The sequence below is a fragment of the Eleginops maclovinus genome, chromosome 9 (genome assembly GCF_036324505.1).
Source record: "Eleginops maclovinus isolate JMC-PN-2008 ecotype Puerto Natales chromosome 9, JC_Emac_rtc_rv5, whole genome shotgun sequence".
Classification (NCBI taxonomy): Eukaryota; Metazoa; Chordata; class Actinopteri; order Perciformes; family Eleginopidae; genus Eleginops; species Eleginops maclovinus.
The window spans coordinates 22,303,537-22,331,152 of NC_086357.1; the positions used below are offsets into that span (position 1 = coordinate 22,303,537).

General features: G+C 40.8%; 2 long non-coding RNA genes across 2 annotated transcripts; both read right to left on the reverse strand.

Moving 5' to 3' along the window:
* Positions 1-16,822: 16,822 nt before the first annotated feature.
* Positions 16,823-17,564, reverse strand: LOC134870137 (uncharacterized). Its single transcript, XR_010166503.1, has 2 exons — positions 17,309-17,564; positions 16,823-16,875 (listed from the first exon to the last, which is right to left on the reverse strand). It is a non-coding gene; the product is annotated as an uncharacterized LOC134870137 (long non-coding RNA).
* A 4,359-nt stretch (positions 17,565-21,923) lies between these two features.
* On the reverse strand, positions 21,924-22,601 carry LOC134870162 (uncharacterized). The gene is made up of 2 exons (XR_010166509.1): positions 22,410-22,601; positions 21,924-21,976 (listed from the first exon to the last, which is right to left on the reverse strand). It is a non-coding gene; the product is annotated as an uncharacterized LOC134870162 (long non-coding RNA).
* Between the last annotated feature and the right edge of the window lie 5,015 nt (positions 22,602-27,616).

Genomic DNA, 27,616 nt, shown 5'->3' on the forward strand with positions numbered 1-27,616 from the left:
TTCATCCGCAAGGCTATCCAAAGTAATACAAGAGAGAAAGGCATTAAGAAAATGTAAAACCAGACAAAATAAAAACATAAACATATAAAAATGCATACGGATGTGAAAGATCTGAGAGCTGTGGGTAGTATCTATGCAGGAGATGTGGTGTGCTTATAATTTAATCATTAGAAATCAGAGCACGATGAGGCTGTTGGTAAAAATGACTGAAAACAAGTTCACTGTAAATCAGTTTTACTGTTTCTCTCTCTAGCCTTAGTGCAATTTAATACTCTTTAAACAGGCGTTAATCTTAGAAAGCCCCCTTTAGTGAGAATTGTATTCCTCACGAATAAAAATAAACTTCATCGACTTTTTTCTCAAACTAACCAGGATCTACTTTGGCCATAATAAATTAGTCATTCCGAGCAGCGCCTTACTTCTGAGGACAGAAGTGGTTTCATTTCCGAGATATTTCTTGCAGGTTTAGGGGAAGATTTTCAATCAACGCGTTTGAGAGTGGCTCCATTTTTCAGTCATGTCCATATCTTCAAAAGTCCATCATGGAATTTCATTTACTCTCCTAAAGCACCAGAATATGTTTATCTCTCTGATTATTAAGAGGCTTCAGGAAATCGCCTCTCTCTCTCGCTGCTTCCTCAGCTTCCTGCTGTACTGAGGTGGACTGGGATTGACTCCAGCACACTTAACACCCACAAGGGTAATGGAGTATGGCTACTGGATGGGTTCTTCCCTCAGTGTGTGCTGCTTGGCTGTAATATAAGAGACAGGACATGACATTTTCATCTGGTACACCTTTTTCTCATTTAGCTGCTGTCACACACAGAAACTAAAGCTGGTTCTGTGGCTGACTTGAAGAAAGTTTAGAAGAGAGAAAGCACAAACACAATATATAGAAAATGCACACAGGCACACCATTGCTTATGCATGGCTAAACTCTCCTTGCAGCACATGCAGTGTGTTGATGTTACAGTTACAATGTTTTTTTCCATCGTTCCTGACAAATCAACTAATTAAAAAATAGTGTATTTATTTTAACATGGCGGTAACCCAAATTACAAATGGTTTCATCAATACCTCTCATGCCTCATACTCAAATCTTCTCTTGTCTCATTACTTGTCTGACTTGACGCTTGTTGGAAGTGTCTTGTCAACTTTGCAACCTGCATTATAAACTGAAGGCACAACAGAGATGGGTTTTAATACTCCTGATTTATTTTTTGGGCCCCCAAGACAAGTCAGTGTCGACAACTCCTTTGTGAACCTGAAATCTCTGCAGATTATAAAAGGAAGACTAGTGGTGTTGTTCAGTGAGAAATCCTACAGAAAGAGATCAGACATGTCCCCCCGGTGGGTCGGAGGTTTTATTCACGGGAAGTTTGAGGCTCAGCATGAAGGTGTATTGGGGTGCTAGTGAATACAGCTCAGGGCTGCTTGACTCCTCCCCCAACCACTGCCCTAATTGGTGCAGGCTATAAATGACACATTATGGCATTGTTCTTTCCTTTGGCTCTGCCTTCATGGTCGGTGGTGCAGGTAGGCTGTCTCCCTCTCAAAACATGCAACTAGTCTCAGTTACTGTTAGTATTCATGGCTCATTGCTGTTTCCTTACAGTTTGTCCTGTGACTCCATTCTTCCTGTGGTGAGTAAAGCAAAGAACCTCAATTGTTTGTGTGCCTCATGGTAGTCCATGTTTAACGTGTTAGCTTTCACCATTGCTTTTAGGTTCACCTGCTGCTGTTTTTGATTCGATTCAACTTTATTGTCATTGCACAGAGTACAAGTACTAGGACAACGAAATGCGGTCTCTGCATTTGACCCATCCTAGTGTTAGGAGCAGTGGGCTGCCATTATGTACGGCGCCCGGGGAGCAGTGTAGGTAACCAGTGTCTTGCTCAGGGACACCACGGTGGCACTTGGTCTTTCGGGGACTTGAACTGGTGACCTTCCAGTTCCCAGGCCAAGCCCCTATCGACTTCGCCACTGTGTATGCCAGTTGCCAGTTTTTGGTTTATACTGTTTTGATTTGGTTTGTATTGTTTGTTTAGATTATTTAGCATGTTTGCTTGTATTGATTGGTTTACCTTGTTTTGCTTTTCCCTTTCATAGTTTAGTTTCAGTTTAGTTTTTGTTTAACCAGCTGGGATTCCCCTTTGTTTGTTTAACCTTGTTTTCAGTTATTTCTTGTTCCTTTAGTAAAGCTGAGTGCTGGTCATTGGGGGGTCTAGTCACCCTCACTGTTTGTTGTGGTGAAGATCACCGGGGAGCACGAGTGAGTGACCTGTTTGCTGTGGCTGCACCTGGTGAGTATTTGGTTGCACCCTAGTGTCGCGAGAAGTAGCCGGCCACCCCATTAACTGGCCTCAGCCCACCTTAGTTTCTTTCCTATAGACATAAGATTTTAATCCCATCATATAATAAAGATAATTTTAGAACTGATTAATTCTCTTTGTTCTATAACTCAATATTTATCTTCCAGCAAGTTTCCTTTTTTCTTTTGATTTACTATTAATAAAATTGACTTTATTCCGAAACGCGTCTCTGCCCCTCAGTTTTGAACCTGTGTCCTAAACTTTTTGTGTGTATATCCTGGGGTGCAAGTCCCCAGGTGGTGTTGTCGGTCTTCCATCCCAATTAATTATAATTAACCACACCACCTCCCCACAAAAGCAAATGTTTCAGCCAAAAAGATGGGTATCATGCATATCTGTTTTGCATTAAAAATAAAGCATAACATTATAAAGTTAAGATGAAACAGAAAGTTTATAGCAGACGGGTACTTGATCACATTTTGCAGTAAGGAATTATGGTGCAGAGGCTTATAAAAGGGGAAGTAGAGAGCAAAGTTTAAACTTGTATCAAAAGAAACCTAAAGACAAGTTAGCAACTTTGTGAATTTGTACTTGGACCCACAGCAGTGCATTGAGCTAGATGCTAATCTCAGCAGACTAACCACTTCTATTATGCTAACGCACCGAAGCAGTTGTTGCCGTTACAATAATCCTCAATTTAGTTTAGCACTAAAAACAAAGCACAGCTAAGACTGATGGGAACAAAAGTATGTTGTATTATGATGTGAGGGGGGGAACAAAGGATGATCAATTTTCTTACACTTCATTTGGTTTACATGGACACCTGTAGGCTACCAAATTGTATGACAATTCATTCAACAGCTGTTTGTACATTTCTCTCCCACAGCAAATGTCAACCTTACAGCTTTACTCAACACATATGTTGACATTTTAGTTCAAAATAGGTGACAATTTGGACCTGTTAAAAAACCAAGGGACTTTGTTTCTTCCTCTGGGGGCAAGGATTCTCTGAAATTTAATGGCAATTCATGTCATAGTTCAATAATCATGCCATAGAGATAACGGGAGTAAGATTTTGTAATTAATGGTGATCGGACCTTTTTTTTGCAATATTCAAAGGACCTTTGCTCATCTCATCAAAGGTCTTTTCAGGTTAATTGTAACAGTTCCAGGGATGAACCCAGTCTCATCAGCTGCTTCAGTCGTGCTGACCTTTCCCTGCTGCTGATGATGATCTCGCCCAGACTTAAAATAATTGATAAGCTAAAATACCAGCCGGCGTTTCAAGCGTTATCTGTTGTCCCTTGACATGTCATGAAAGCCCAGGTCAAAACAAAGAAAGTCACGGATGATCCTGTCATCCATATCTGGGGCCATTATTATCACACACACCAGGCTATCCCGAGAAGGCCGGTGGAATGAGAGTAAATCAATCTAATATGCAACGAGTTAGGTTGTGAGGTTTGAAACACAAATGCTATTTGTCAGTTTTTCACCTTGTTTGTATCAGTTTATAAACGGGTCATGAAAGTGATTATTGAAAGATCATTTGATTAATAGCGACATGACTTTATAGTGCATTGTCCATGATTGGTTTGCCACTGACTGAAATCTTGGAACAATTGGATGGATTGCCATGATATTTTGTACCAGCATTTATGTCAACGTTGGGGAAAATGACTTTGGATTTTGTTTTCAGTTGTCAAATACTTTAATGAAATGAAAGGTTAATAAAAATGAATATAAAAAATGAAAGTATGTTTACACTCTGAACAAACAGGGATTGAAAAGGGAGAATATTATACTTGTTAAACATCAATACGTAGCTTTGTGAGCGTGCTGGAGTGCTTGTATTGGAATTGAGATTTCAACAACAGGAGATCATTTTTATTAGGGTAATCATCATTTCATGATTCAAATCTCTGCAAAATGAGGACAAAAGAACACAATTACCAAGGCTTTGCAGGTAATGTCTGCCACCATCATCTTTGCAACATCATAATCAACACCATTAAAGTTCATCTTTCCTCACAGAGATATAATGATGTATTGATATGGCTGCTTTTTCTAAATCTGCAAATGAAAAACTGGTGATGAGGCTGAAAACTGAAAAGTACCCCGCTACTGAAAAATTCCTCAGGCCTCCAAACCTGAACCAGAATTATGCAACATGGGTTCAAATTCACTTTCAAGACGACAGCGCCAAGATAGCTGCCTGAGAAATCTATTTTTATTACGTGCAGCAAAAAAGTATTTTAGAAAATGAGCCACATTTATTCCTGTTAAATAACTGTATGCCCTGCAAAAGTCTGTTACTGTGCCTGGTCATAACAGAGTAATTGACTAATGAATGTAATGTTAAGCACTTTGTGAAGCTGTCATCTAACCTCCTCTGCAAAACCACATCACTCCCATCCTCCATAACCTCCACTGGCTCCCCGTCCGCCAACGAAATCGACTTCAAAGTCCTCATCACCCACAACGCCCTCAACAACCAGGCCCCTTCCTACCTCACAGACCTGCTGCACCATCACACCCCTTCCCGCTGCCTCCGCTCATCAGAAGCCAACCTCCAGTCCACCCCCACCTGCGCCAAGCAAAGAACCTGGGGGGATAGAGTCTTCTCCGTCGCTGCCCCCTCCCTCTCAACTCAATCCCACAACCCATCGGAGACTGCACTGACCTCACCACCTTCAGGAAACTCACAAAAACTCACCTCTTCAAACTGGTTTTTAATGTGACTTTTACTTTACTTATTTATTTGTTGTTTTTCTTTTTATGTTGCTCTGTAAAGCGACTTTGAGCACCTGTAAAAGCTCTTATAAAATAAATGTATTATTATTATTAAAGATCAAGGCCTTTTAATACTGAACACATTAACACAATTATCCCAGCACAAGGTGGAGTGCTGCTTAGTCCTGAAACATTTTAGAGGTGAAAGAATGTTATTTTCAGTCTCTCAGGAAAACATGTGTTATTTTTTAAGATTTCTATTTACTTACAGGTTCAAGGACTTTCAGATTTTCAAGAAATAGAAACTACTGAATGACAGATGAAAGGCAAATGAATGTGCAGCATGTTCTCGCCACCCTCAGTCTGACTGATATATAAAACATGATGAACTGAGGTGTGACAGAGTATTGCTGCTCCTATAACCCATCATCCGTTATTTCATAAAGAATACATTTTTCATGGCAGGGAGTTGTGTTTTTTCTAGGTTAGCGATTGAAACTGTCTTGTTTTTGATGTGAGTCAGAATGAGCACATTTCCTCTGATCATACTCTTTGCCAGACATGCTTGTGTACTTCTGATCTTTCCATTAAAAATACAAGAGTTGCTGCTTTTCAATTTACACTGAGGCAGGAGGCCATTAAGCCTCCTAACGTTCAACTACATTTGTTTTTTCAGCATTTCAAAAGAGAAAAGACACCTTTCACGGGGCTTCTGAAACAGAGAGCGATTCACAAATCAGATTCCTCAAGAAACTGCAAGCACTGTAATGTAGGTCAGGCACTTTGTTGATGTGACTGAAATTTCAAGTATCCTCATGGGACTCAGAAGTACCTACCTACCTACCTATCTACCAACCGACCGACCGACCGACCGACCGACCGACCGACCGATCCATCCATCTATCCATCCATCTATAATGTTCATATCATAATATATCTGTTTCATTCTGTCAAAGTAACCTGTATGCTTCAAAATATAACTGTGACATAACAGTATCCAAAGCTAGATATTAACAGTCATGCTCATACTGCAGCTATGATCCATTGTCAGCCCGGGGAATAGGGCGCATTTCTCACATATTGCAGTAATAAGCAGGTGAAAATCGGATGGTATTATCAAAAGAACAAGAGAAAGAAAAACAAAAGAACAAAAAGCCTTGTCCCTGTCGTTGGCGAAAACACTTTGCAAATAACTTTTGCATAAATACATACCTTATCATTCCCTACTAAAATACAAAAATGCATAAAACATGAAAAATTATAGGGAAAAAATGAAGACAAAAATTCACGGGGGGATAAAAAATACAGCTTAATAGGTGTTAGAGGAAATGCATGAGTGTACTGGAGTTTTCCATGTTCTGGGTACTCTTCTGTAGCGAGACCTTACAGAGCACAGAAACAGTCTCAGTTAATGAGAGAAACCGCATCAGCGATCTGTTGTAGCACTTTATGTTAAGTGGAGATATCCACAGCTCGCTGGCTGGAGAGATGAAATGGGTCACCTCGAAAGGGATAATTATTTGAATTGGACTGAGAGGGAGACAGAAAGACAGGGGTTATTTTATTACTTTTGTTTCTATCATTACATCACATTATCCAAAGTGACTTACTGTGAGCAATTCCCAACTGGAGCAATTTGGGGTGAAGTGTCTTGCCCAGGGACACAACGACATGCTGACTGCAGTGGGACTGGAACCAGCTCTTCCCTGATCTGAAGATAAGCGCACTATCCCACTGTGCAACAGCCTCCATACTTTTCCAAAATAGTCAGATACTGCATGATGTTCCACATTCATTTCTCTAAACTGATGCTGATTCTATGTTTCACTGGCACTCTGCTTACTATATAATTATGGCTTCATGTCAATCTCTCAAGGAAAGGGGAGGGGGATTTATTTTTAATTCTATCTAATTGCCTCTAAATCCTTTGACTGGTGTTTATCCTCCTCCTGTATGTGTTGGAATGGTGCATTTTAAGGTTAAAGAATCTAAAGAGTCTTTGAGATGCCATGAGGAGTATCTGCTTAATGGTGAGGAGTTGAAGGGAAAGGCCTGAGTATCTGAATGGATGTGATGTGGAGCGCTGCTTCTGATACATTTTCTGTCAATCAGCTGTGTTTGAGTCCAACTATACTACACAACAATCTGTCCAGTGAAAGTTGTCTGAGCTGTTTTGTATGCTGATGATATAACTGAAGTGAAAAAGGTCTAGGAAAGTTTAATGAACAACTTCTTAGCATTCTACAAGTCTACTCTGAAAATCCAGCAGGGGCTTTCATCCTTGTTAAATCTCTCGTTGATGGCCATATGCTTTGAATGAATCAAGCCAATAAGTTTAAAAGTGTAAACATTCCAAATATAAATCTTCTCCCTATGATAGCAGTCAATGTTTTGTACAACAAAAATACAGCAACATAAGCAACGAGCATGACAGAAAAAATCACTTACCACCTCCTCCCACTCAGTCTGACCTGGACTACGGAGATGTGGGAAATTACTTTCCCATGCAAATGAGATCTCGAAAGATTAACGCAGCATTCATGGTTGTAAGAAAAAAAAAGACAAGAGAGGCAGCAGGGGAAAGCGGGCAGGCAGCAGGAGTGAAGGGCCGCATGATTGATAGGGAAATCATTAGAAATTAGGCTACACACAATAAAACATTAAGCAATTATGTTCTGTGTTTGAAAAGTTAGTAAGAGCAATGTTCAATCATCTCGTCTATTAGTTGGGCAGTGTTCAAAACATTGAAACAAGATTGTATGTATAACTGGTTTCGCCCCCCCATACAATAGAGAGTAATTATTAGATTGGCAATAGAAACTAAAACAGTTTTTTACCAAGCAGCAAACGTGCTTATTTCTTCTGTAAGGTTAGGAACTTTAACATTGTGTTCTATAGAGCGTTGCATAAACGGACAACATCACGGTAACATGGCTGAGGATCACCAACGCTGAGCTAAAGGTATATACACTTGGTTCGCTGTTGGTTCGCTGTTTTGGCATTTAGTGGTTTCATTTTGTCACTTGTAAGCAACACATAGAAGCTTCAAACATTCATTGAGCTAAGAAGAACACATACATATATTAAGCTTGCGTTAACCACATGCCTTATTCCAGAGATATAATGTTTACTCCGGACTCTTTCCTGCACCTCTTTACAGGGAATGACTCCCTTTTTGAAGCCGAGTGGCCACTGGAGGAACTGCAATTGTTGGCACTTCTGTGGTGGCTTAATTTTATAACACCAGTGGTTGCTGCTTGGTATCTTAGCTTTATTGTTCAAAAGAGCAGCAGAACCATTTCAGCTATCTATCCTTTTCCATTCCTCTGTAGCACATTGCTTCCCAAAGATAATAAAATAACAACAACTAAGGATTGAAACATTTATAAAGCAACGAAGCACTTAATCCAATGGATGCAGTGAATGCTTAACTTCCAGACATCTGTGCCACTGAGGAATCAGGCATGCAGAACGATTATTTCCCTGGTGTGCTGTGAGAGATGTTTGGTCCCCACCAAGTTCACGGATTGAACATATAAATGAAGTTTAACAAATTGTTGTTTTTTTTCTGATATCAGGCATCTCGAATCTGTGGCAAAATGCAAGAGGGATTTACTGGCATCTTGTATTTCTTTACTAGATATACTATCTTCATCCTGTAGCTATCCTTCACAAATGCATTGTAAGATACCGTATGTTTAGTTTTGCATTGGTAATGGTAAATGGTAATGCATTTATAGTACCTTTCTAGTCCACTCCAATAACTTTTACACAAAATGTAGAGCCAGTTAAGTTTTGTTTCTATGGTTATCTCCCCTGCTAGCTTGTGGCGCATAGCACAGCTGTCATCTGTTTGGTTGCATGAAAAGTTTTAAAAAGATCAGCAGCAATGGAGGTCAAAGTTCAAGTCATTTTTTCCGTTTTGATGCTGGTCATGTGGTACAATTTTGAATAGAATCTGTAATCAAAGCCTTCTAAAAATCCTATCAGAGTTCTGCCATATGTGACCGATACCCTGTTAGAGGGAACCCTTAATCAACAGCTGTCATGGTGCCCAGAAACATTTTCATTTATCAACAAGATTGCAGCAGGTTTCCAGTAAATAAACCTCTAGCAAGCACTCTACATGAAAATATTCCTCACAACCCTATATTTCCTGCAGTTCAGCAACGATTCCTTCGTATAAATGCAAGCCGGTTGTTATGATAAATGTAATCATCACAGAAAGGAAGGACTGGATTGAGCTTTGATGGCTTTCAAAAACCATGACCTATTTTTTCTGGTGAAAGCAAGTCATATTTTCTGAAAGATGTAGCATAAGCATGTCAAGCTCTGATGAGCAATTTCAGATCCTCGATTGCCTAGCAGTAAAACAAATCTTTGCATGTCCAGTGCTATAGTGGAGGTTATTTGCTGTTTATACCGTGCTTGGTAAGTGTCTTAAGGAATCGCTTTGCTATGTGAAGATTTACAAGTCAAACACGAATTCAAAGCTGTAGTCGTGAATGTTTTTGTATAAGCAATGGGTATAATGACTATGTGTAATGTGAGGGGTTCCTCCGTGTGACAAATTCATCAGCTAGGCCTACAGCCATTTTAGCTTCTTTCAGCTTATTGTTTTGGTTTATGATCCCCCAATTTTTATTATTTAGCACATTATCGAGGCTCCTATCTATAATGTTTTCATCTTTTAAGCTTTTTAATCTAATCTTCTGAACTCAGTCGAAATTTTAGAAGCTACACAAGCCTCCCAGAAAGCAGTTGAGACCAAAATAAAGCTAGACGTAGAGCAGTGGCAGAACTCATAGGGAGTTTTGCCGCTACTCTACGTCTAGCTTTATTTTGGTCTCAACTGCCGCTGAGAGGCTAAAAATTGCTCTTCGCTGTGATGCGCTCAAGAGTCCGTAATCAGTTTCAGTTCATGGTATTTAGTTAACAAACACAAAAAACAATACCTAAACTCCGGACCACAAGGTCAACAGAAAGTATCCGAACAAATTCACCCTCTTTGCTCTGTCATCCACCCAAACCAATATCCAACAGGTGACCTAAAATCCATTAAACCACACCCATGTGACAATTGCCGGAAGTGATAAACAATAGGATGTAAATGTAGTGCAAACTGAAATGAAGATAATAATATAAATAATAAGCTATGGCCAAACAAGCATTTTGGCTCCTACACGTAGATTGAAAATGTAATTTACCTTCACCAGTTTCCCACAAAAATAACTCCAAATGACTGCTATTGTTTCGTTGTGTCTGCTGGATGATAGGCGTAGAAACCTTATGAGATCAATGCTGTGTTGACAGCTTGTTGCGTAATGCATTGTGTGATTGTAATGGTTTTACTTCCTTTTACTTGCATGTTTTTACTTTGAAATATTTTAGACTGTGATTTTACCCATTTTATTCTGATTTTGATTGACTGAGATGCTTACAATGAAAAGCACCTGGAGTCAATTGCAAAAGTCAATTTTAGCTTTAAGGGAAAAGTTCAATTGCATGCTCCTGCAAAACACCAGCAGTGAAACATCTCTCCTGTAATCACATGTAGCAAGAAAAACATATCTTTGTTGCTCATAATTATCAAAAGAAAGCATTTGCATTGTTTTATATTTTGCTGGGTATTGTTTGTCCCACTTTTTGTCACATCAAGTAGCCTTCTCCAAGATGACGGAGGCTGAAGGTCCGAGCCTGGAGCGCTTTATCTAAAAGTTTGACATTTTAGAGAACATAAGTTTTGCTTTCTTGCCAAGAGGGGATAGGGCCTACTACTCTCAAATCTGTATATTTTTTACATGTAGCTGCAGTATGCCACTTAGCTTAGCTTAGCTTAGCTTGGCATATCCTAACATAAATTATAATGTTACATTATTTCTGTTTGACTGCCTGTCAACTTGTCCTGCCACATGATCTATTTTGTTCCCTTTAGACTAAATAAAGCTAAGTATGCTCACCTAAGTTAAGCTGATTGTTTGCTGGATTCAGAGCTATCTTTAAAACAGAAATATGAAATTGGTATCAATCTCCACATCTAACTCTTAGCAGGGGCAAGTAGTGTATTGTTTGCAATTTGAAATGCAACTACAAGACTGTAAAACAACATAAATAAACAACAACTTTGTACAGGGTGTGAAGTGTGTGTAGGTGCTGTGATTCGAAGCAGGTCTCTTTTGTGTAATGAGACCTGTGCTCTCGATTCAGCGCTCATTTATCTCTTTGTGGGAGAAAATATGAAAAATGAAAGAAAAACGTCTCCCCCCAGTTTGTTTATTACTAAGCTGAGAGAGGAGATTTGGACGCTGCCATCACTCAGCTCAACATCCCCTCAAAGGATCTAAAATGCTAAAAATTCCCTGCAACGTATAAATGATGCAATTTGTTCAGCTATTGATATGATTAAACACAGAAACTGCAGACCCAACTTATGACGACATTTGATTATTATGTGATGGATTTGAGATCCTTGACAAGAAGAATATGCCTGTTTTTCTCTGCCAGCTGAGTTCAGAGATATGCCATTCATCTATAATAGCATTTGGTCCCTTGTATGATTATGTAGAAGCTGTCATGTAGCAAACATATTAGCTGAATGCCAGGATTATGTAAATGGCAGAAAAAAAGAAGCCATTATATCCTCCCTCAGGAATCAGTTTTAATTTCTTATCTGCACAACACTGATGCTGCATGGTTGGATAACCAGTCCTACACAAAAACAAAATGAGCAATGCAACACTGGTGCCAGTAGCACAAGCCATCCATTCAAATGTGGTAAATAAAAAATCACAGGAGTGAAATCGTCCACAGCTCTCAGACTCTCTCGCTCACATAATATACAGGTCAATGGAAATGAGCTGAATGGCTGTTTTTTGTTGCAATGCAATCAGTGTGAGAGCTCAGCACATTGCATACAAACATGCAGAGTGTAAAGTACAGCTCATGACATAATGACCATGGTTATTGAGGATATAAGATATGTTAGGAAGACATGCAGGAAACATTTTGTTGCATAAAAACGTTTTCATTATTTCATTATTGTTGTTGTGGACACTCATTTTCTCTAAGCTTGCCATGGTCTATTGATATGTTCTTATCTTTGCTAGTTGCCACATCCATTTCTACATGGGGTGTTTTTTGGAACATTCAAGCTAAATGAGGAAAAAGCTGCATTTGTTCCAGGACAATCCACATGTGATGTCTTCAAGTGAGCAGTTAGAAAAGTCTGAAAATACCTGCTTTAAATTCCACTGGTCACAGTAGGAGCTAGGATGCAATTTATCCAAAGCTGTGATTTAAAGAGTGCATTGTTCTTTGAGGTTACTTGTATGAAAGGCAAAGGGCCCACTTACTGTGTAAGAGCACTCGATTAGAAGAAAAATGTAAGTGTTACCCATTATGTCAGTCACGTGCAGACAAATTGCTGCTGTTCTGGATGTTTGAAGAGTTCATGAGAAATGAAAGACAATTTTTAAAGCTTTTTACTCTGTTATAAATGATACAGAATGCCTGCTCTCAGATTTGTAGAGAGATGGAATGCCCTTTACAATCACAAGATAGATAGAATCGGAGGATGAAACCCTCTTTATTAGTCACATGCATGCACACAGCAGAGCACACACAGTGAAATTGTTCCTCTGCATTTAACCCATCCTAGTACTAGGAGCAGTGGGCAGCTATCGTGCAGCGCCCGGGGAGCAATGGGGAGGGGGGATTGGAGGTGTCCGGTGCCTTGCTCAAGGGCACCACAGCAGGGCCTAGGAGGTGAACTGGGACCTCTCCAAGTAGCAGTCCACCTTCCATATTTCAAGTCTGTTCGGGGACTTGAACCGGCGACCCTACGATTCCCAGTCCAAGCCCCTACTTACTGAGCCACTGCTGGACTGGGTATTTGTGGTTATATTCCCAGGAAAAATCACAAGTCTGATTAAAGACTTGTTTTTCTACTTGTGTGTGAGAAGGGTCTTGTTTTTTTTCAGTGTCTGGTTATGTAGTCAGTGAACAGTTACTTTTGCCAAACAAACAACACCAAGAACGATGACTACAGGGGGGAAATCTTCAAAAACAAGTGAAAGTGAGATCTAAAAACACACCTGCAGTTACTGCTTATCACCAAAAGTGCTGCACAGTACAAACTCAGTATGTCTTCTGCCCGTTGTTGCCTGTGAGTGTAATAGCTACAAACTAAAAACTAAGTGTAGCCTATATTTCTGGGTCATGCTTGTTTCCGCAGCCATGCTAACAAGTTAATTAATCACCTTATCATTATAAAAAGAGCTAAGTGCTTTACATTTATCTTAGCAGTCTAAGCATAATCAATGAGAATATCTCTCAGATGTTGTTCTACATTGTTCAGATAGCTGTTGGGCTATAAATCGTTGATTAGAAGAGATTGATACAATTGTTAACAATAATAATAATAATAATAATAGTTTGAATTCATATAGCGCCTTTCTAGGTACCCAAGGCCGCTTTCCATTTTGTGAGGACAGACATAAAACAAATAAACAAACAAAAAACTAGGACAAATAAAAGAACAGAAAAATAAAGTAAGTAAAACAGAAAACAGAAATGGCAGTTGTGGTAGAAGAACGGGGCAGTAAGATGAGTTAGTGGTCAAAGGCTATGGTGAAGAGGTGAAGAGGTGAGTTTTTAATGCAGATTTGAAGATGTCCAGGGAGGCAGCATTGTGGATCTCTGCAGGTATCAGCTGTGTGGTGATTGTATGCTTTCTCTTTTTATCTTTTTGTTGTCAAATCAATGTTTCACATAATTTCTTATCATACATCAGTTAGACCATGAAAGACAAATGTCTTTAAATCTATAAATGAAGAAATCGAATCATTTTTACACATGTGGCTGTTTTTTGAGACAAAAAGACAAAAACTGCTGTGATGCTCCATCCATATGAAGCTCAGCGCAGGTTTTTCAGGAATACTGTCTTGTTCTCTCTCATTCATAAATGCTCTCTCACTCTCTCGCCCTTTCCTTCAACAAGGAAGACTGCATCTCACCCCAAGCTAAAACAATAAGACCCATCTCATCTCTCTCAAGCCAATCACAGCGCATCCGGCAAATGTTTAAATCTGCTCTCTTCTGTCAGAGTTAGGACAAACGTTGCAGCCCTCCTCCACCCCTCCATCTCCAATTCATCAGATACAGGGCCCGGGCCAAACCCAGAAGATCCCCTCATCATTCAGATCTTCAATATTCCCTTCAGCTCTTTACCACCACCAGTGTTTAGACCCAGGGGGGTTTCACCTTCCTATTAGGCTTCTCCTCCCCCTAATTCCATCTCAGCACGATGGGGTCTAATCGCCATCAAACTATATATTTTGCCCTTTGTGTATACGGCAATAAATATGTTTTTTACACTGAGCAACTTGAAGTCCCTGATTCAAATGAAAAGAACATCCTTTTTTCTTTTCAACAGACCTCTGCAAACCCAAGCAATGGTTGTATTTCTTGAAATGGTCAGGAAAAATGTATTTACAGATATTGCAAATTGAAAAGGGAACAGTTTTGTTTGGCAGTTCAGTTGTACTCCCCTGCATATGGTCTACACACACTAATAACATGCAGGCAGCATTGCACATAATCCCTAAATGGCAGTTATCCTGAAAATAAGGACCCTCCAGAGGGCATATAAATACAGCAGAAGAGAAACAGGTGGAGTATAAGAAGCAGTAAAAACATTCACAAAGCTGGTGGTCACGGAAATCTGATGGCACAGCATAGCATGACTTTGAAGCCCCTTTCAACATCAACAAAAGCAAGCTCAAAGTCAGCAGCTTTCCTTTCTTTGTGAATGGGTAACTCATGCACATCGGTCCATGACACTGGCTTCGTGCCTTTCTGTTACAATCATGATGACACTTTTAAAACACAATGAAATCCACACAACAACTTCTCTTGTAATATGACTTTAAGTAACCTGCCGAATAAAACTGAACATTATATATTCACCTGGATGCTATAAGATGCATACTAATAGGATCTTCATCTTTGTTTAAAGATAAAAAGGTATTAGAAAAGTGAAAACAGCTCAATAAAGATGTTCTGCCAGTGCTACCAGAACTAGGTCATTAGTCATTTTGACATGTTGTGCTCATTTTAAAAATGGCATTGCCTTTTTAAGGTTCCTAGCATTATCCACTTGTCTCACAAAGCTTTATAACAGCTGCTGTTATAGTTACTCCCCTCCTCTTTCTGTCATCCCTTTCTCTGTCTGTTCCTCTCTCTTGTCTCAGGATTTCATGATTCGCCATTGAAACAACATTATAAAATCTGAATTTTGACACAAAAAGCATAATACATCAGCTCATTATTTTATTCCTTTGCATTAGAGAGCCAATTGAACATCAACGTCTCTGACCCAAAATAAGGACATGTTAACTGGTTGAACTCATCCTGACAAGGACCCTCTTCCTGTGAGTTTTATGAGCCAATGATTCCAGGCTGTAATTTACTTGGTAAAAAGAGAGATGTACCAATTCTGTCCAATCATGATGATTGCCTGATGCCCGCCATGATTTTCAGAGTAAACCCTGAATCATCTAGAGCAGCGGTTCCCAAACTTTTTTTGTTTGCACCCTTCTACGTCCCAACCGGGTTGACGCACCCACCAAAAAAACGCAACCAAAAAAAACCCCGCAACAAAGCTTTGTTTTATCGCCATATAAATAACTTTGTCATCAGACGTTCCACTTGACAGTTTCCCTGATTTCAGCCAGTTAATCATATTTGAAAGAATGAATGAACAGCGGCTGTCTTCTTCTACGTTTCTATCAAAAACTAATAAATTATAGTTTTTTTGATTTAAAATAAAAGGGATTACAAAGGAAATGTTTATTGTTGCTGTTTTTTATTGTAGCCTATGGAAAAATCCTACTTAAAAAACAACACTGTGTAATATTTTTACATCAGACTACCATTACGGTACATGTTTCATCTCGCGCAACCCCTGGTGGCAGCTCGCGCACCCCCTCTACTTTGTTTACAAGAATAGCAACATTTCAAGGGAATGAGATCCATTCATTGATTAAAGGACATTTGAAATGCTGTTGTTGCTAGTGACCATGAAGTGAAGTGAGGTGTTAGTGTTCTACTAAATGTAATAATAATAAACTGTATTTATATAGCACCTTTCATGCTTGACGCAGCCCAAAGTGCTTTAGAGAGTATCACAATATAAATGGAGAAACCTAATTAAAGACAAGGTATGAACCAACAGAAAGAGTTGTATCGTACAACCATAAAACAATAAAACAGGAACGGTGATACTACTAAAGTTACAATTACCCCAAATGAGAAGCCAAATTAAAAAGATAGGTCTTTAATTTACTTTAAAAAATACCAATAGAGGTCACTGTTCGTAGATCTGATTTCTTGTAGTGTACTCTAGGAAGTAGAACATTCTAAAAGTAGAACATTGGAGGATTTGAGTGTCCTTGCAGGTTGATAAACTGAGAGACAGTCACTTAGTGGGGCAAGGTTATTTAAAGCCTTGTAAACCATTAAAAGCATTGAGAGTTCATATATTTTTTTAATCAAGACAAGAAACTGTGTATGAATGTGTGATTTTGGTATCGGAAGTGTTATGGTTTCAGCTTGTAGAGAGGACCTAATTATCTTTGGTTGACTTTAAGTTCATTGAAATGGAGGAAAACTAATTTTAAAGGACTGTATAAATATTCTGATCCGGATGTGGTTTGAAGCGCTACAGCCAGTCGGTCAGGACTGCTAAACTAAACTCAAATGAGATGAGCACCACCAGTTTCCAATGGTCTTCTTTATTGAAGATTCGATGACATACTTAGTTGTGTGGTTCTGAAATAAACCCATACAAACAGGAAATGAATAAAGTATACATTAAATACAGTATGTTATCCCACGTTGATGAATCAATCCTGTGTAGCTGCTACAGCATGTGGACTGGTATGACTGCGCATGCAGAACCCTCGTGGCCATTAACGGCTCACATGCACACACGTTTTGCCCTATGCAGCTTACTAGCAGCTTGCTAAATTAACAGGAGGGCACTACAACCACTTTTATACCATATCATAGTTATCAGGTTATATACATACAATTACACACATATTTCCAAACCTGAAATAGCACTTAACAGACGCTACAAATTGTTCATTAAACTAACTACCACAGACTAGCCTGCTAAGCGGAGAATTAGCATTTTCCCTTTACAGTGTAAAGAACAGCATGACATTATCAAACTAACGGTTCCAATAGAGTTTGCACTTACTTTTAGTTGTCACGCACACATTCAACTGTCAAGTAGGCTTCAACTGTCAACTGTCAACTAGAAACAGGCACAATAATGCGGCAACCAGAACTCCTCGCAGTTCGCATTAAACTCTTACTCCCCACTGACTACGCGAGCCTGCTGGAATTCCCCTACGTGCATACTGCCCCCTGATTGGTCCATTTTCCCTACATTACGGTGGACCTTTTTAACAGCCGCCCCCAAATTAACAACATTAATTTGTACATCAAAAAAGGTCAACATCCACACTTGTATCAACAATCAACATCAAATAGACAAGTCACACAATAGGTCAGCTATCATCAGGTAAAGCAGGAAGCCGGACAAGACGGGCAACTGGCCGGGTGTAAGTCCTGCCCTTGACTTCCACCTTGGCAGCTCTCACTTTCCCATCTGTCCCTGGGAACACCTGTGTGACTCTCCCTACAGGCCAGAGAGCCCGTGGAAGCTGGGGATCGACGATCATCACGACATCCTCAAGTTGAAGATCTGAGGCATCTGTCTTCCACTTCTGGCGGGCTTGAAGGCCTGGCAAGTAGTACTTGATGAAACGCCTCCAAAAATGATCTACCAGAAGCTGGCTGTGCCGCCAGCGTCGTCGACTCAGCTGTTCTGAGTCCTGGTAGACCACTTGAGGCAACGAAGCATCTCGTCGTCCTAAGAGAAAGCAGTTGGGGGTAATTGGGTCGGGGTCCGCCGCGTCTGCGGACGTGTAGCCCAGCGGCTTTGAGTTGAGGATCCCCTCAATCTCAACAAGGACAGTCCGCAGGACTTCCTCGGTGACGGTCTGCGCTCCAATGATGACTTGCAGTGAAGTCTTGATAGAGCGGATTTCTCTCTCCCAGCACCCACCAAAGTGCGGTGCTCCTGGCGGATTGAAACGAAATCGAACCTGCTGACTGGAAAGGTGGGCCTGGAGCTCTGGTTGAAGTGCTCTGAAGGACTCCTGCAACTCGCGATCTCCTCCTTTGAAGTTTGTGCCCTGGTCACACAAAATCTCATGAGGCTTCCCACGTCTTGAGATGAAGCGTCTCATTGCCATGAGGAAAGAGTCTGACTCTAAGCTGGCGAGGAGGTCAATGTGCACTGCCCTGGTAGTCATGCACTTGAACAGCAGTCCCCATCTTTTCTCATTCCGCCGTCCAATTTTAATTAGGTAGGGCCCAAAGCAGTCCACGCCAGTTGAGTAGAATGCTGGCTTGAAAACACGCTGTCGAGCTGATGGTAAGTCAGCCATCTGAGGGGGTTCAGGACGCCCTCTCCATTTCCTGCATTCAGTGCACTTGAACTGGTGTCGCCGTACTGCTTCATGCCCTCTTAACACCCAGTACTTTCTCCTCACCTCAGCGAAAACCCTCTCTGTGCCTGGATGGAACAGTTGCTCATCATAATCCTTGATGATCAGCCGGGTCAGAGGGTGCTTAGGTTCGAGGATGATTGGGTGGACTGCGTCGGGTTCTAGCTCACTGCATCGCCTAAGGCGGCCTCCCACGCGGAGCAGTCCAGTAGCACTGTCTATTTCTGGACAAAGAGAACTCAGCTTGCTACTCCCTGAAATAGGCTTCCCTGACCTCAACTGGGACATCTCTGTTGGGAAGGAGTCTCTCTGTGCTTGAAGAAGGGCTGCTTCTTCAGCTCTCTGGTGAGCGTCCGGGGGTAAAGCCTCTGTGAGGTCGGTCGCCCCGTACAACTGGTGTACACAAGCAGTGATGAACTCACAGAGGGAGTCAGCTCTCTGTGGGTCTGGCAATGATGGATTAGTGGTTGTCAGACCGCAGATGACTGACTGCTTCAACTCACCATCTTGTTCAGCTTGCTTGTCCAGCGGTGGCTGTTCCGGCCAGTGGTGCTGATTCAACCCTCGTCTGAGTTCATGAGCTGGACCCTGCAGCGTCCACCCCAGACGGGTCTTCACCGCTGCCGGACCACCAGGGGGACCCAGACGGACAGGTTCTATGGGTGTGATGAGATGTGGGCAGTCAGATCCAATTAAGAGAACTGGTTGTACCTTGTGAAGTGGCTGAAGAGGCAATCCTGCCAGGTGTTTGTACTTCTGCTGCAGTGTGCTGGTATTGTGGGTGTGCTCTGTCAGGCTAAGTAGTTCTGCTGTGAAAGCACCACGGATGCTGTACTCCTTTTGGGGTTCTGTGACTGAAGCTACTGTGAAGGACACCACCGCCCCATGAAGCACCTGTTGGTCCTGTTTCACTGTCCTGAGAATTAAGTCCTCTGGCGCCCCCTTGAGGCCTAAACGTTGTGCAGCATCATGAAGGATAATGGTCCTCTCTGACCCGTCATCCAAAACTGCATACGCCTCAAGTACCTTGTCTCCATTTCTTAGTAGGACTTTACTGACTTTCAGTAAGACTTTACGGCTGCACACGGGTCGATCTGCATAAAGCACTTCGTTGGTTGTGCTTACCAGACCGTTCTCTGCTGTGCTGGCCTCAGCCTCCTTCTCTTTCCCTCGGTCATTCACATCATGGAGGATGAGAAGGTGTTTCCGGTTACAGGTCTTGCACAAGGCTTTCAGTGTACACTTGGATGCATAATGGTTACGGCCACACCGCCAGCATCTGTTGTTCTGCTTGATCCACGACTCTTTCTGCTCCTTGGTGAGCTCCTTGAACTTGTTACACCCATTGAGAAAGTGGCTCTCATTATCACAGTAAGGGCAGTAGGTCTTGAATTTACCTTTCTGTGGAGGAGGACAAGCTGATGTCTGGGGTGTGGGTGTATTACTGCTGTCCACCTTCTCTGTGCTCAGAAGAATGGTAGTGGATCTACCTGTAGGCCTTGTGTCTTTAGGGTTCTCTTTCTTCTTTGCTGAAGAATCCTGCCTTGAAGAGCTGGGCAACTTCATGCTGTCTTCATGCACTTGCAGCTCATATTCCAGCCAAGTCGAGAACTCACAGAGTGTGGGTATGGCTACTCTCATGGGATGAAGAAATCTCCTAAAGCTGATCTTCAGGTCATGTGGTAACTTACTCTGTAGCCTTGATACATGTGACCCACAATCTAGCTCTGCACGCCCCTCTGCCCCCAGCTGCCCCAGCATACTGACCAGCGAGCGGACACGAAGAGCAAACAGGCGGAAGTTCTTCTCATCATCATTGCTGATGTTCGGGCCATCCATGACCTCAGCGATGTGGCTGAGGACCAGCTTATGAGGTTGTCCATACATCCTTGTCAGGGCATGCATCGTGTCTGTGTAGGGGTGCCTTGAATTGCAATAAGAATCTGCAATTAACAGTGCCTCGTCCAACTTCAAATGGTCACAGAGAATCTGAAATTTGAACAGTTCGGTGGCGTCATCAGGGAGCAGATTCTCCAGCGCCATCCTCAGCCTGTAGAACTCTCGTGGATCTGGGGATGAGAAGCGAGGGATGCTTGGCTTTGGACCTCTATACACCCGCTCTTGTGGGCCGGTAGGTAAACCTTGATGTGGCGGAACCGGTCTGTGAGGTGGTCTGAAACTCACATTGTCAGTGTATGAGTATCCACTGGGGCCATATGATGGAGAAGGCCGCCCGTATTGACCACTCTCTCTTTCCTCAACTTGATGCACGCTCTGATAGCGACTGGCAGGGTGCAGTGGCTGAAACCTGCTACTCTCTTCATAGAGCCCAGGGCCTTGGTGCAGATGATGAGCTGCAGATGACTGGAGCCAAGGTTCAGCATACTGCCGCTGACTTGTTCTCTGCCCTGGTACCTGGAAGCCGTAACGTGATGAACTATTTGGTGGCTCATCTGACAAACTGAGGCCTCTTAATTGCCCAGCCAACTGTGGGGTGGGCATTGCTTGATGCTGGTACTGCGGAACAGGCGACACTGGATACTGTTGTTGTTGGGACGACATGGCACTGAACTGGTGATGAGCATACAGCGATTCTGGTCTGATTGGAACATGAGGGGAATGGCCAGATGCTCCTTGTAACTGAGAGGCATATGCTGGAAGAGACTGTGTCACTGGCTGTGTTGGCGGTGCTGCCAGCTGCTGGAATCCTTGCTTGAGAGCAGCGTTCTCCTGTGACAGGCTCTTCAGCATCTCCATGATTTCTGGAACATGGCGCACGTGGTTACGCAGCTCCTCATTCTCCCTTCTCATATCTTTCCAGAAGGAGGTCAGCTGAGGTACCTGATCAAGTTGCTCGCGAAGCTCATCATTGTCTTTCTTTAATCCGTCCATAGTGAGCTGCCACTCTTCCTTTAACAATTGGTCCCTTTCTGATGCCTGGCTTATAGGAGAGGAATTACTGATTATGTCCTCTGATGCCTGTGCTGCTTCGTCTACTTCAGGATCTTCACGTGGAGGTGGTGGTGGATGCTCCTTTGCCGGGCCTAATCCTTGGAACACAAAGTCTTGCAGATGTGCGGGCTGCTTCACCTGGCGCTTGGGACGAGTTCCCTCTGGATTAGGGTCGGCCATCAGTCTGTAGTGATTCACTGAATCCGGCTCGAAGGACCAAATTGAAATGGAGGAAAACTAATTTTAAAGGACTGTATAAATATTCTGATCCGGATGTGGTTTGAAGCGCTACAGCCAGTCGGTCAGGACTGCTAAACTAAACTCAAATGAGATGAGCACCACCAGTTTCCAATGGTCTTCTTTATTGAAGATTCGATGACATACTTAGTTGTGTGGTTCTGAAATAAACCCATACAAACAGGAAATGAATAAAGTATACATTAAATACAGTATGTTATCCCACGTTGATGAATCAATCCTGTGTAGCTGCTACAGCATGTGGACTGGTATGACTGCGCATGCAGAACCCTCGTGGCCATTAACGGCTCACATGCACACACGTTTTGCCCTATGCAGCTTACTAGCAGCTTGCTAAATTAACAGGAGGGCACTACAACCACTTTTATACCATATCATAGTTATCAGGTTATATACATACAATTACACACATATTTCCAAACCTGAAATAGCACTTAACAGACGCTACAAATTGTTCATTAAACTAACTACCACAGACTAGCCTGCTAAGCGGAGAATTAGCATTTTCCCTTTACAGTGTAAAGAACAGCATGACATTATCAAACTAACGGTTCCAATAGAGTTTGCACTTACTTTTAGTTGTCACGCACACATTCAACTGTCAAGTAGGCTTCAACTGTCAACTGTCAACTAGAAACAGGCACAATAATGCGGCAACCAGAACTCCTCGCAGTTCGCATTAAACTCTTACTCCCCACTGACTACGCGAGCCTGCTGGAATTCCCCTACGTGCATACTGCCCCCTGATTGGTCCATTTTCCCTACATTACGGTGGACCTTTTTAACATTCATTATATGTGCAGAGAGCAATAGAGTCAGAAAGCATTGGCCAAAATGCAATCTTGGAGCCCATTGGCTGAAGTTTAAAAGTTTAAAACCATTGGATCTGCCCAGTGCCACTCTGGATATGCCATAACCAATCGCTAACGTGTGTTCGTGACGTATGTCATGCGCGGCAGCGTTTGCCACAACGAACCGAATGGCTTCGCTCGCATCTTTCTTCACCGCTGAACTACAACTCAAACTTGCGCATGACTTCAACGTCATCCTTCTGAGCCACTCCCTCTGTTCGTTGATTGGACAGGTAAAGATTGGCCGGATAAAACCCGCGAATATACCGAAAACTGAAGGGAAATTCAAATTGAGCTGAAGTACGTAGGAGGGCGGAGCCATGCTAGGTAAACGTAGGCTACTGTAAACAATTAGCAGCCAATCTTGGCCTGGATATTCTCTAACTGATCTCCTAGGAGAAATTCAGTTTTTAATTGCGCTTCCTAGTTCAGAGATAAAACATGGGTGTATTAACTAAAGATGTAGATGCTGCAGAGCATGATAATTTAATTCAGAGCACAAGCAGTCAAAGGTTAATTCATGTGTCTGAGCGGAAGAAAGAGATTAGTAGGCATGAACAAGCATGCAGATAGTTGTTTATAAATAATTCTCTTTATTTATGCAGCACTTTTCAAGGTAATTATCTCAAATCAAATCATTTGAATTCAGGCTCAGCTCGAGTAATTGATGGCACTTAAATGAACATGGTCAGAAGGAAAACGACTGGCATTGACCTTGATGAAAAAAATCATGCTTCCAGCCCCAACCCAGCTCTCCTCTCCTGGTTTGTATTGTTATTGAAATGTCTTAGGGGTTCAATTCACAAACAAATTGATCAATCAACGACAATTTTTTGCCGGCTGCTGAGTCATCGTTGTTAGCTGTGGAAAGTTAGAGTTGTTGTCACTCCACTGAATTGATTAAAAGATGGATAATACTTTGCAACAGTACATAATATAATTAGCAAACAAAGGATGCTGCATTATTATATATTTATCTAGCATTATATAAAGAAGTTAAAAGGAGCCTCACCATTTAACCTTAAACTGATGCATCAATCAAGAGAAAACTCTTTGACCACAAATAATACTCAGCACCTGTACTAAAGCTTTTAGTCTCAAGAACATTTTAACAGAGCAGTGCAGATGATCAAATTTCAATTTTTCCACACACATATAAATGCAGTCTTCAGGACCTTCTGACCTCACAAAAAAACCCACAAAGAGCCCTGAATCAAAGGCTGAGTAGATCCTGCAGACAAATAAATACACACAGTCTGATAACCTTTTGGTCAGGAATCGAAAAGAGTTGACAGTGGCTTCATTTAGGGAGTGTGATAGTGACAGGAGAAGGAGAGAAAAGTAGAACCTAGCTGACCTCTCCTTTTAAAGTTTCAAGAGCAACAATACTGGAGCATGATGACAGATTTCTGCTAGTGGATAAAAACCCACCTATCTCCAAGAGAAAAGCTTTTTGGTGTGACTAAAAACTGCACCATGCCAACAAAAGGCGTTCAGAAAGTAATCTCAGTAATGGCACCAAGAAAAACCGACCAGAGTGTTTGTGCCGTTTCGTACCGGTATTTCATGTTGAAGTGTTCCATAGTTGAGTGTTAGTGATGTGGAGAGTCCTTGAAAAGGGTTCATTGTTTCAGAATTAAATCATATTTTTTTACAAAACATTAGAAAAGTTTGGACGGCAATGTAAACACTTGACTCATGCTGTTGTTTCTCGTTGGAGGATATCATTTAACTGAGGCGGAAAGTTGATAAGTATCTACATTATAATCCTGGATGTCCTGCAGTGGGTGGTGACTAACAGCTTTAAAATCATGTACTTGTGGGTGTTTGACTATGTGTGTATAATTAAGTATAATTGCTTTGATACCTCCAAGCATTGTTTTTAAAGATCATAACTTTGGTAATAATTAAGAAAAGCAAGCTGTACTTCTCACAAAGGTTTGAAAGATCCTGTTAACAAAACTTATAATCGTGGATTTTTCAATGAGCTAGAAGAAGTTATTTTAGAAATCGTGTGAAAAGAATATCGGACCGTTTACTATTATTTGATATCTTACTGTATTGTTGTGAAGCACAATACACAACTAGGGATTTAGGTAAACATATCAACCTTCCTGGTAAAAAGGTGCTATGTTTGTGTTTCATTTGATTTACTCATTGTGTGACTGAACTAAACTTTGTCAACATACCAGGGAAATAAAGATGATAATGATATTACCATACATTAAGTTTCTTGTACTTTTTGTAAGAGTCACTTCTGCCACCGGAAGTCATACATTGCACTAAGAAATATGATACTCTGTTATTTGATGAGAAAATGTGTGTTTACCAGCATCATTTATTATTTAAAGCGCAAACTGTTTGCCATAATGATATCTTGGAAATGCTTCAGGGGACAAGGTGCTTGTGCTCTCTTTCTGAGCAACATTTACAGTGGATATATTAAAAATGTGTTTTTAATATTTTGGACATATTCTGAGGCTCTTAAAAGCACAATCATTCATATTATAATTACATAAAACATCATAAATAAGTATCACTGATTTCAGGATTTAACTAATGTAGAAATATTGTATTTTACTTCAAACACTTCATCTCAATAATACTTATGACCATTGATGTTTGTGAGTTATGGGCTTTCATATGAGGCGTAAATCATCCCAATCAGAATACTTTATTTTTCCTAGAGAAAATGTAGTAGCAAGACAAGGTTTAAGGCAAGAGAGAAAAAGGGACACTCTCACACAAGACGTTCAGGAGTCATGCATTTGTCAGGATCCAACTGATGCACATATTTCAAAACAGTATTTCAGACTTCTGTCGCTAAAATATACCAATAGACTGTTTTTAAAGTAAGCACAACAACTTTGAATTTCAAAAAGACACATGCCAAAAAGATAGCTGTTGTGGGAGAAATCATATCCAACGAAACGTTTGGTGTCATTTCAATCCATGGTCAATTACTCAGGCTGAGCAGCCTGTCACTGCTGCCTGTCAATCACTCTGTGTGAGCTTTTCAGATATGACAGCACCATCACTGCAGCAGCATGAGGTTTGACCAGCAGATTGAGGGTGATGGTGTTAAATGGGAACATTTGACACTGTTTAATTCATGTTCTCACAGGTAATTAACACTGTCAAATGTGTTCAAATTACTATATTTTTTCTGTATTTTTGTGTCCATCTTAGACTTAAGTGTTTTCTTGTTCTGCCCCCCTCATAATATGAATCATGAAACCATTTAATGCTTTTTAGAGAGGGCTTACTAGCATGTCCACCCAATTCATCACATGTACGGTGTAAATCTTCAGGATGTCATAAAGCTGACAATTCCCATTGCAGCAAAGCAATAAAAACATATTTAAGCCTAGAGTGGGGATAGAGGTACATCCCTGTAGAAACGAGGATTGAGTCATCGTGTGTTTTTATCCATCTATCTGTTCATCTGTAACATGTTGACAGAGCTGACTTTCAAAATTCTCATTGAAAATTGCGCCTGACCGATCAAATGAAATGTCATACAAATAGTATCTGTTGTGGTAAAAAGTGAAATGTTAACAACCTTGAAAGGTGTAGGTGAATGATGATTTTAGGGTTCAAATGAAGGCATCGAAATCTGTTTTTATGAAAAAACACATCAGGTGGTCTATTACTGTGACAGACTAATAAGTGAATTACATCTGACAAAACAAAACCCTGTAACATCTATGCCCTAAACCACTGGTGGGAAACGGGGGGTCCCAAAGGCCCTTATTATTTGCAAGGGTGTCTCTAATAACTTGTTTGAAAATATATTGAAATGTTTTTGTTTTTTTACAATTTTAAATATGAAAATGTGTTTAGGCTTCATGAATCCAAACTATTAGCAACGATAAATTGGCTTTCTGGTTAAATAAATAAAACAAAACCACAGCATTGGCCCTTTAAGCTGCCTCTAAAGGTCCAGTTTAATATGCAACTCAATTTTATACCTTAAGTTAGCAGGGGGTCTCTGCTCGACTCTCTTTTAGCTGGAGTGTCCTTGGTCTGAAAAGCATTAACCACCCCTGCACTTACATTTTTCTGATGTGAATGACTGCCTTTCATTTAAGGACCTTGCTATGCATGCTTCATGGGTACTTTAAGACACTGTAATTGCCAGGGTGTTAAAGTTCCATTGAATGTAAAGGACATTCATTCAAACATATTTCTACATAACAGCGATTTATTTAGTTTGGTCATTTAAAATAGTTTCATCAATGAATGATAATGGTTAATAAAGAGACATTCAACATCATATTTAAATGGAGCTACACTGTGACTCAACAAGTTTGCAAAGATTTTGGAAATAGGGCAATATTCTTCTTTATTTTCACATTCCTATCGTTCATAACCATAGAGGTTTTTAAACAGACATTTCCTTGAAACAACTGAAATAAGCGTTGGTTATTTATTGCGGTTTCATAAATGTCCAGCCAAAGAAGAATGTAGGGTAGTAAATGTATATTTTAGATACTAAAATCTAACTTGATTGGAGACTGAATGAATGGTTCATTAATTCCAGCATCATTAAAACAAATCAAGGGTTTTCAGTCACATTGAAGGAGCCCGTGAAAAAAACATTAACATTGTCTTTTCAGCTTCTCTGTAAGTATAGTAGAAGGTACTGATTATCTTGATAACACAGTAGCCTAGAATATTACCGGTGTTTATTTGGACTGATGTGCTGAAAGCTGGAGTTTCTGGAAGTGAAGCTGGGGCACCATCTGCTGGAGAAGAATGAAATGAGGTAACGTGAAAAGAGTCTGACTACAACACAGGAAATATCTAGTCCAAAACATCACTTAAATTATCATACATTGAATCACTCTTCTTGCTATGTTAATAGTAGCATCATAAAACAGGTTGATAACTGTTTCTTCAATTGAAATAGTCAATCAGATTTGAGAT